This window comes from Nipponia nippon, unplaced genomic scaffold (assembly GCF_047370975.1).
Source record: "Nipponia nippon isolate SJK-2023a ecotype South Korea unplaced genomic scaffold, ASM4737097v1 scaffold_4, whole genome shotgun sequence".
NCBI lineage: Eukaryota > Metazoa > Chordata > Aves > Pelecaniformes > Threskiornithidae > Nipponia > Nipponia nippon.
In genome coordinates, this window is record NW_028262358.1 from 58964957 (window position 1) to 58973363 (window position 8407).

The 8407-nt window shown below is 40.2% G+C and overlaps 1 long non-coding RNA gene across 1 annotated transcript; it reads right to left on the reverse strand.

The window, feature by feature from the left end:
* Positions 1 to 2506: 2506 nt before the first annotated feature.
* Positions 2507 to 6474, reverse strand: LOC148053320 (uncharacterized). Its single transcript, XR_015708562.1, has 3 exons — positions 6363 to 6474; positions 5516 to 5643; positions 2507 to 5359 (listed from the first exon to the last, which is right to left on the reverse strand). It is a non-coding gene; the product is annotated as an uncharacterized LOC148053320 (long non-coding RNA).
* Positions 6475 to 8407: the final 1933 nt, after the last annotated feature.

Sequence of the window (8407 nt, forward strand, 5' to 3'; positions counted from 1 at the left end):
TGGAGATACTGGTCTCATAGGCCTGGGTAAAGAATCCCCACATTGGGTTTGTAGACCAGTACTTGACTGAATCATTTTCTCATAGGTGTCTGTGGGTAGTTAACTGTGGATGCATTATCCACTACATAGATGGACAAGTCAAATATTTTTAATGTGGTATCAAAACTTCCCACTTGTAGCAGTAATAATGAGGATCGCTATCTTAAGGAAATTGTTCTTTTTATGTCTCCCTGAAATACCCAAGAGGCTTTATGCTTCCAAGAATACCAACTTTGTGACAACATTTGTATGTCATTGCCACTAGAGAGTAGTGCAGAAAGCTGCACGCCAGCTCTTTAAGTTTTAACATGCAACAGAAGGGAGAAGGAGAGGATTAGTCTTTATGCTGTTTTCCATGTGAAACTTGTGCTCATGCATTTCACCATCATTTTTTTAACCACTTGTTTTGTTTATAACTGAGGTATAAGAATTACCTAACAAAATTGAAACAGATGTGCTACTTAAAACAGATGTAAATTTTTTTAGGAGTTTTGGTTTTGATTTTTTTTTTTTAGTTTTTAAGATCACAGCCTTGTTTTTTAACATGATGTTTATGTTTTTAAGTTTGGCACTTGAGACTAAATTAAATACTTTGAAATTGTCTGTCTAGATATTTATATCACCCTTATTTTAAGTCGTCCTTCCCATCTGAGTCTTTTTTAAATGGTGACATCTCTAACCTCCCTGGCACGGCTGCCTTGTGAGGACATCTGCTGGAAGATTTCAGAACTAAGTCTGTTAACCCATATGGTGTGGTACTTGCAGTCATTGATTGACAGCAGGCAGTAATTTATAGAATCATAAAATCATTTAGGTTGGAAAAGACCTTTAAGATCATCGAGTCCAATCGTTAACCTAGCACTGCCAAGTCCACCACTAAACCATGTCTTTAAGCACCGCATCTGCCCGTCTTTTAAATACCTCCAGGGATGGGGACTCAACCACTTCCCTGGGCAGCCTGTTCCAGTGCCTCACTACCCTTTCAGTGAAGAAATTTTTCCTAATATCCAACCTAAACCTCCCCTGGTGCAACTTGAGACCATTTCCTCTTGTCCTATCACTTGTTACTTGGAAGAAGAGACCGATCCCCACCTCACTACAACCTCCTTTCAGGTAGTTGTAGAGAGCAATAGGGTCTCCCCTCAGCCTCCCTTTCTCCAGGCTAAACAACCTCAGTTCCCTCGGCCGCTCAATGTAAGAATTGTTCTCTAGACCCCCCACCAGCCTTGTTGTCCTTCTCTGGACATGCTCCAGCACCTCAATGTCCATCTTGTAGTGAGGGGCCCAAAACTGAATGCAGGATTCGAGATGTGGCCTCACCAGTGCCAAGTACAGGGGCACTATCACCTCCCTGGTGCTGCTGGCCACGCTATTTCTGATGCAAGCCAGGATGCCACTGGCCTTCTTGGCCACCTGGGCACACTGCTGGCTTGTATTCAGGCAGCTATTGACCAACACCCCCAGGTCCTTTTCCGCCAGGCAGCTCTCCAGCCACTGCTCCCCAAGCCTGTAGTGTTGCCTGGGGTTGTTGTGACCCAAGTGCAGGACCTGGCACTTGGCTTTGTTGAACCTCATACAATTGGGCTCGGCCCATCGATCCAGCCTGTCCAGATCCCTCTGTAGAGCCTTCCTACCCTCCAGCAGGTCAACACTCCCAGCCAACTTGGTGTCATCTGCAAACTTGCTGAGGATGCACTTGATCCCCTCATCCAGATCGTTGATAAAGATATTAAACAGGACCGGCCCCAGTACTGAGCCCTGGGGAACACCACTTGTCGCCGGCCACCAACTGGATTTAACTCCATTCACCACCACTCTCTGGGCCCAGCAATCCAGCCAGTTTTTTACCCAGTGAAGAGCACGCTTGTCCAAGCCATGAGCAGCCAGCTTCTCCAGGAGAATGCTGTGGGAAACAGTGTCAAAGGCTTTACTAAAGTCCAGGTAGAGACAACATCCACAGCCTTTCCCTCACCCACTAAGCGGGTCGCCTTGTCACAGAAGGGGATCAGGTTGGTCAAGCAGGGCCTGCCTTTCGTCAACCCATGCTGACTGGACCTGATCCCCTGGTTGTCCTGTAGCAACAGGTTGCAGCAGGTTGATCGAAGAGATGCCTCTAAATAGGTTTTTAGGCCGTTCCCCTCACCTCCATCACAACTGTCTTCAATCATGGGCACTGCCTTCATTGGAATTTGTATATACATCTGGAATGAGTCAGCAAAGTAACTATTCATCACCTACTCTACAGATTTGGTTTTTTAATTTTATTTTGTTTTTTTGAACTATGGTTACAGAGTATGCAAACTAGGGGTTCAAACTGATAATCCTAGTTAATATTGCACAGGGTTTTTCCCATGTTTTTTCTCTGGCAATTGGCATACTAATATTACATATTTCTTTCCATGTTTGTCTGATTTATAAATGTAGAATTGAAGGGAAAGCTGATATTTTCATAAAAGTAAATGTTTGTTTGTTCTTAAAAATCTAAAATCTTTGTGTAAAAACTGGTTAGTTTATCTGAACAAATATTTATTCTGCTTTGGGTTTTATAAATAACATTTTTCCCTTCTAGGTGTCTCTGCAATATTCTGTGTAGAATGAAATATAGTGCTTCATAAAATGTTTTTAAAGGCTCTTTATTCTTGTGATTTCTCAAAGACATTTCTATTTTAAAAGGGAGTTTTATATTCATATCAGTTAAGCAGTAACGTAGTAATGTCAAAATATTATTCTGTTTTTGTATAACACTGCATCCTTTATCAACTTTTCATCTGTTCATGTTAACTGATTATACAGGTAGATGTATTTCTGCATAAAGTGGTTAATGCAGTCATTAAAATAATCTTATAGATGGAGGATTAGCTGTTTTGCAGTTGATCCCAGTGAATGATCCTAGAAGAAGCAAACTGCTCTCATAAACCCACAGACCTATGAGTTAGCAGCATGTGTTACAAGGGAGATGACCAACTTGTGATACTGCTGATTTTGTATTTTTCTAAATCTATGTGGTGAGTATAATAGGTAAGTAAATTATTGCCTAATGTTCAAAATACTAAATGAAGGAACATCTCTGCAGGACTAACAAAATTGAGCTTCTGTTTGCCTTTTAGTTCCCCAATTCAATACAGCTTGAAGAACAAGTCAGCAAGTTAGAGGCGGTCTAATCCTTACTTTATTTCTCTTCTGGTTTAAATTATATGTGGGAAGCGTTACCATGTATTTGTCGATTTTTTTTTTTTTTCCCCCTCTTCCTCTTATCAGCAGTGGTCCCCTGAAGACGAGGATGATGCGTTGGGCGTCAGAGCAGCCTGACTCTGTTTTAAAAGACAATTGCTGCTTTAGTGATTTTCCTTTAAGGGCTGAAGTGAAATGAGGTAGCATACTTCAACACACTTTCAAATATTCTTAGGCCCCAAATATGAATGGAATGTGCTTTAGGCAGTTGCATATAGATTTAGTTCATTTAAATGGGAACTGTCCTAGTTTTCAGGATCCATCTGGGTCAGGCCTTCCTGGTTTTGATCGCCTGCCTGCCTGCAAGGACATTGCAATTCAACATCTGGCTGAGTGCACTGCCTGGACTTCCAAAAGACTGGTGGGATTAAGTAAACTATTTAAACCCATGCAAATCTAGATTAATTCTGAGTTGATGCAGCAATTCAGTTCCATCACCAGAAGGCAACTATCTGTTAACATTCAACTATAGAATTTGAAAGTTCACCACAAACAATGCAGGGTGGAAAGGAGAACATCTCTGGGATGTTATGAAGAGATAAAATAGGAGTTTTATTTCTAAGGTAGGTCAGAGAGGACAAGAATGAGAAGATGAAAGGGAGGAGACTGAGTGAAAGCAGAACAGAGAAGATTAGCAGGTGACATGGAGGAAAAGGAGAATTACCTGTAAGCTGTGGAAGGAGAAGGAGGGGGAATAAACAAAAAAGCCACATGGGGAAAAAAGAAGACAGCTGTCAACATTGATCAACAAAATTTTTTTAAAAATCAAGATAATTGCTCACTGGTATTCAAATATTTTTTGTGAGAAATTTCTTAAAAATCATTCAGAAAAAAAAATTAGAGAAATAAGGTCAGACTTTTGAGAGAAAGCAATTGTAGGAAGATGATTAGAAAAATGTGAGGAGTTGATCTGCCCTTGAGCTTTTTTCCCCTAATATCCTTTCCTACTTCTGTTTTGAAAATACATCTGTAAATATAAAACCAGGTAAAATCTTGGTCCATTTGAAGTTGATGGGAAGCTTAAGACATTGACCGTGCTAAAAATGGTAATTGCTTTAGCATATTGCATTCCCATACTGATAATTGTGTTAGCATTCTATATTTCTGTACCAGAAGTGCCATTGCACTGGGAAAATGAATGGTGTAGCATGGGTCTGTGTTTCTTGGCGATGCCTTCATTAAATTTGCTCACTTTTAAGTAAAAGTGTTTTCCTAAGCAGTAGTCTCACCAATTGGACATGAAACCTGGAATTCAGTCAGAGTTTCTGTGACTAGTGTGCAAATAGGAATTAAGACTACAGGCTAGATCAACTTTGTGGTTTACAAACCAAAAAGATCTGTCCCACAGAGATAGATTTACTTTGCAGTATATACTGAAGTCAATTCCACTGGCAACAAAGCGTCAATGCCAGTTTACCTTTATGTATTTTATGCCTTTCCCAACTTCAGCTACATTGCCTCTTCTGAAAACTTGGAAAAACAAAACTAAGTTTAACCCCACTGTAATTTAAATCTCCCCAAACCGAAAGCTCGTAACAGCTGCTGGGACTTATCTGCGTGCATTTAGGTGTAGATATACAAAAAGACACAAAGGGACCACCTTAAAGCAACTTGGCTGAGTGATCTGTGATGTGAGGAGAACTCTTGGAGCCTTTCTTGAGCTCCTCTCAAAAGCACCATACACAATTGAGAAAAGGACGTGAATTTAGCAGACTCAAAAGTATCTCGCTTCGGTGCTGTGCTCTATAGCCTGGCCGTAGCAATCTGCAGGGATCTGAGTGTGCTGGGGGCTGCCAGCTGTGAGGTGGAAGGTGAGCTGGACTATTGAGATGTCTTACTTGTTAGGGAATGAACTTCAAAGAATGGTGGAAAGTTCAGCCGAGGTGGTGGCACTGCAGTTAGAGCAGCGTTCGTGTGCGGGGCGTGAGTAAGGGATTCCCGTGGCGTACGTGTTCACTAAGCGCGAGGTTTTTGGTAGCAAAGGCGTTAAAGTCCTGTGACCTGTTTCCCGAGTCTCCCGCGCTGTCAGGAGAGCGAGCGCTAGTGCACGATGGGTTCACGCAGTTTGTCACCAGGACAGTTCATTTCTCTGTTAAAAAAAAAAAAAAAGAGCTACTTATAGGCGAGAGTATTGACTTAATTCAGTGTAACCATGTGTAGTTATTGCATGGTTTTGCAGATGAACCACGACTTTGTTGCAATAAACAGAAAATTGGATTTCTAATTTGTCTGCCCTGCTACGTACCTTGTCGTAGTGCAGCAGCTGATTGTGGTTATGGGCTGGAACAAGAAGGGAGGAGTTCCTGGCAGAAACCACGGCTGGGTGAGCTTTCTTTTGTTTTCTTTTTTTTTAACAAAGTGTTAAGTTTCCTTCTAGGTAGGTCACAGAAAATTAAAAGAATGCTCAGTAGTGCTGACTAACCCGCTAAGTTTCTAGCATACAGAAAATACCTAATATTTTTGGGTACTTGGTTTTCTTTCTAAATTGAAAGGAAAAACAAGGTTCTGAAAAGTTTCCACAGATTCTGAAAACTTCAATTGAAAAACCCTTTAGAACAAAAATGGTGTTTATCTTTAAATAAATAGTAGGTTTATGTATTTCATATTTATTACTTATATGACTTTTTATCTCTATTGAAATACTAAAAAAACCTCAAAGACCTTCTGTTGTTTTCAAATTCACATTTTATTATAGTTACATTTGAAGAAGAAAACAAGGTTAAATGCTTTATTCCATAATTACATGAGTAGCAGCTGTTTCTAATATTCTTGTCTTACTCTTGAATACTTTTTCTCTCGTATCAAAGATTAAAATCCTCTTCCATCCCTAAATCTATATTCTGTAACACATCGTACCTTGTTTTTTAATTCTTTAATAATCAAACTTCTGATAGGATAAGTCAGGAATACTAAAAACAGTTTACAGAAATCAGAAAAAAAAACCAACCAAACAAACCAACCCAGACTATTTTTTAGTACTTGTGTCACAAGACTTTACTGCACAATAGTAATAGAATTAGTGCAATTGGTATGAGATGACTTGCTGTAGATTCCAGATTCTGATACCAAAGAGAGGCAGAGAAAATTCATACCTTCATTTTTGGGTATCTTTTCCCTTCCCTCCGCCTGTTTCCCCACCTCCTCAGAAAATCCTGGGGCAAAGGAGCTCAGGATCCTCCAGCCTGGCAGACAGATGCATCTGACCCAGCCTTTACCCCCTTGGTCACACCACCCCTCTGTGTGCTTACCCAGCACCCTGCTAGGCAGCCTCCCTTCCGCCTGTGGCTCCTGAGAAACCCTCCATCAGCAACAAAACGGGCCCAGCTTCCTCCGGATCTTTCATGTGGGGATGCTCAGGAAACGAATACTGTCACTGAGCTCACTGGGCAGCTTTTCTGGAGGGTATGGGAGGCACACAGGAATAGGAGGAGTTTCTCCGTTGCTTGTTTTCATGAAAAGCACAAGGGTTTTGTATTTTCAAGAGCCCTACCCTTTTATATAATTCGATTCAAATATATTCTTGTTTAGGGGCATGGAGACAGACACACACACTGCCATACACTTGCATAGGAAACCAGGCTGAAAAAAATTACTAAAAATTTGCGTTGACAGGCTAAAATATGTTATAGGAAAGGTATATATGGGTGAGGGGGGAGTGAGAAGACTTATAGCCAGAACTTTTCGACTAAATGCCTGGGACTGAATTTCATCTGGCCTTTGGTTCTGTATTTCTCCACGTTAGTATTTTAATGCACTTTTGAAATTCATTTTCCTGCTATCTCTGCTTAGCACTTCGGTTCGTATTATGGAGCAGTCTTGTAATACGAACTAGATTTCTTTTAAATAAAAAATAAACCAGAAGACAGGTTCCAGCAGCATGCCTAATGCAATCCAAATGCTAACAGAACCAGACTGGAGCAAGTCCAGAGTTTCTGTCCCTAAAACATATACAGTGTGGACATCAGGTCATCAGCACCAAATGTCTTGCTACAGAAATCTATGCATAGTATGCTCACTAGTTGTGAAAGTAGATATAACCATAGATAGATTTCCCGACAAACTTGTATTGTGCCTCTGGTTCATAACGCTGAAGTCATGCTCTTCCTTATTTAAAAAAAAAAAAACAGTATCCAAATAGTCTGTCAAAGTTAGCTTTTGTGAATTTATAGGACGTGTTTCTTTAAAATATAAACAATAATTCTTACGTGAGGAAGTCATTAACAATGCACCCAGAAAATGCTCCTGGAATTTTTGCAAGACTAACACATGCGATTCAGGGACGTGCTTTCAGTAGCATCACGTACCTCCATAAGCTACCCACTCGCTCCAACAACCTGTGTCTAGAAATCTTAGGGCCTGGTTTCTTGTAGATATCAGTTTCATCAGTTCATAAGCCTTAACGTGAATTATTATAAAGAGATGGTTTCTGCTGGTAAGGCTTTGTTTTAATTTACGCAAATCTATTTGCAGAGATTAAAGTATGTATTATTTTAACTATTTATGTTGTTTCTGAATTATGGCAAGTTTTGTTCCTCTCCTATCTGCTCGATAGTCAGTTGCTCTGATCTTACATTCCTGACATAGTGATTAGTGATCCTGATGCCTGAGGAATGGATTCATGTTTTGAGACTGGTGGTTGCATTTCTTCTTCCTACGTGTTTCCACTGGCTGTAATGACAATAGCATCCGACAGAATTTTACTAACACATATTTCAAGGATAATTAAGGAGCACAGCACTGATTAGAATACGTACATAAAATGTCTTAAAGATATGCATTTCTCTCACTGACTGTAAGGAAAGAACATCAGATTACATTAGAGAAAACAGAAACATGGCATAGTGTGTTGGATTTTATCTAGTCTCATATGGGCAGTATCACATTCATACAAACTGATATTTGTCTGTGGTCACTAGCGTTAGTGGGAATGTAAAGCAACATAAGTTTAAAGTGGTAGCCTCGAAGTCTTTAATTTAGTGTCTTTCCACTGAGATGCACAGCAACATGTTGTTAATAGCACCAGTACAGGGATAGATGCATTATACGTATACATTATGAGGAAAATAAGAATGGGGATGCTGCATGGAGCCCGTTATATGATACATGATGCCCGTGTGCAAACTAAGCATGTGTACAG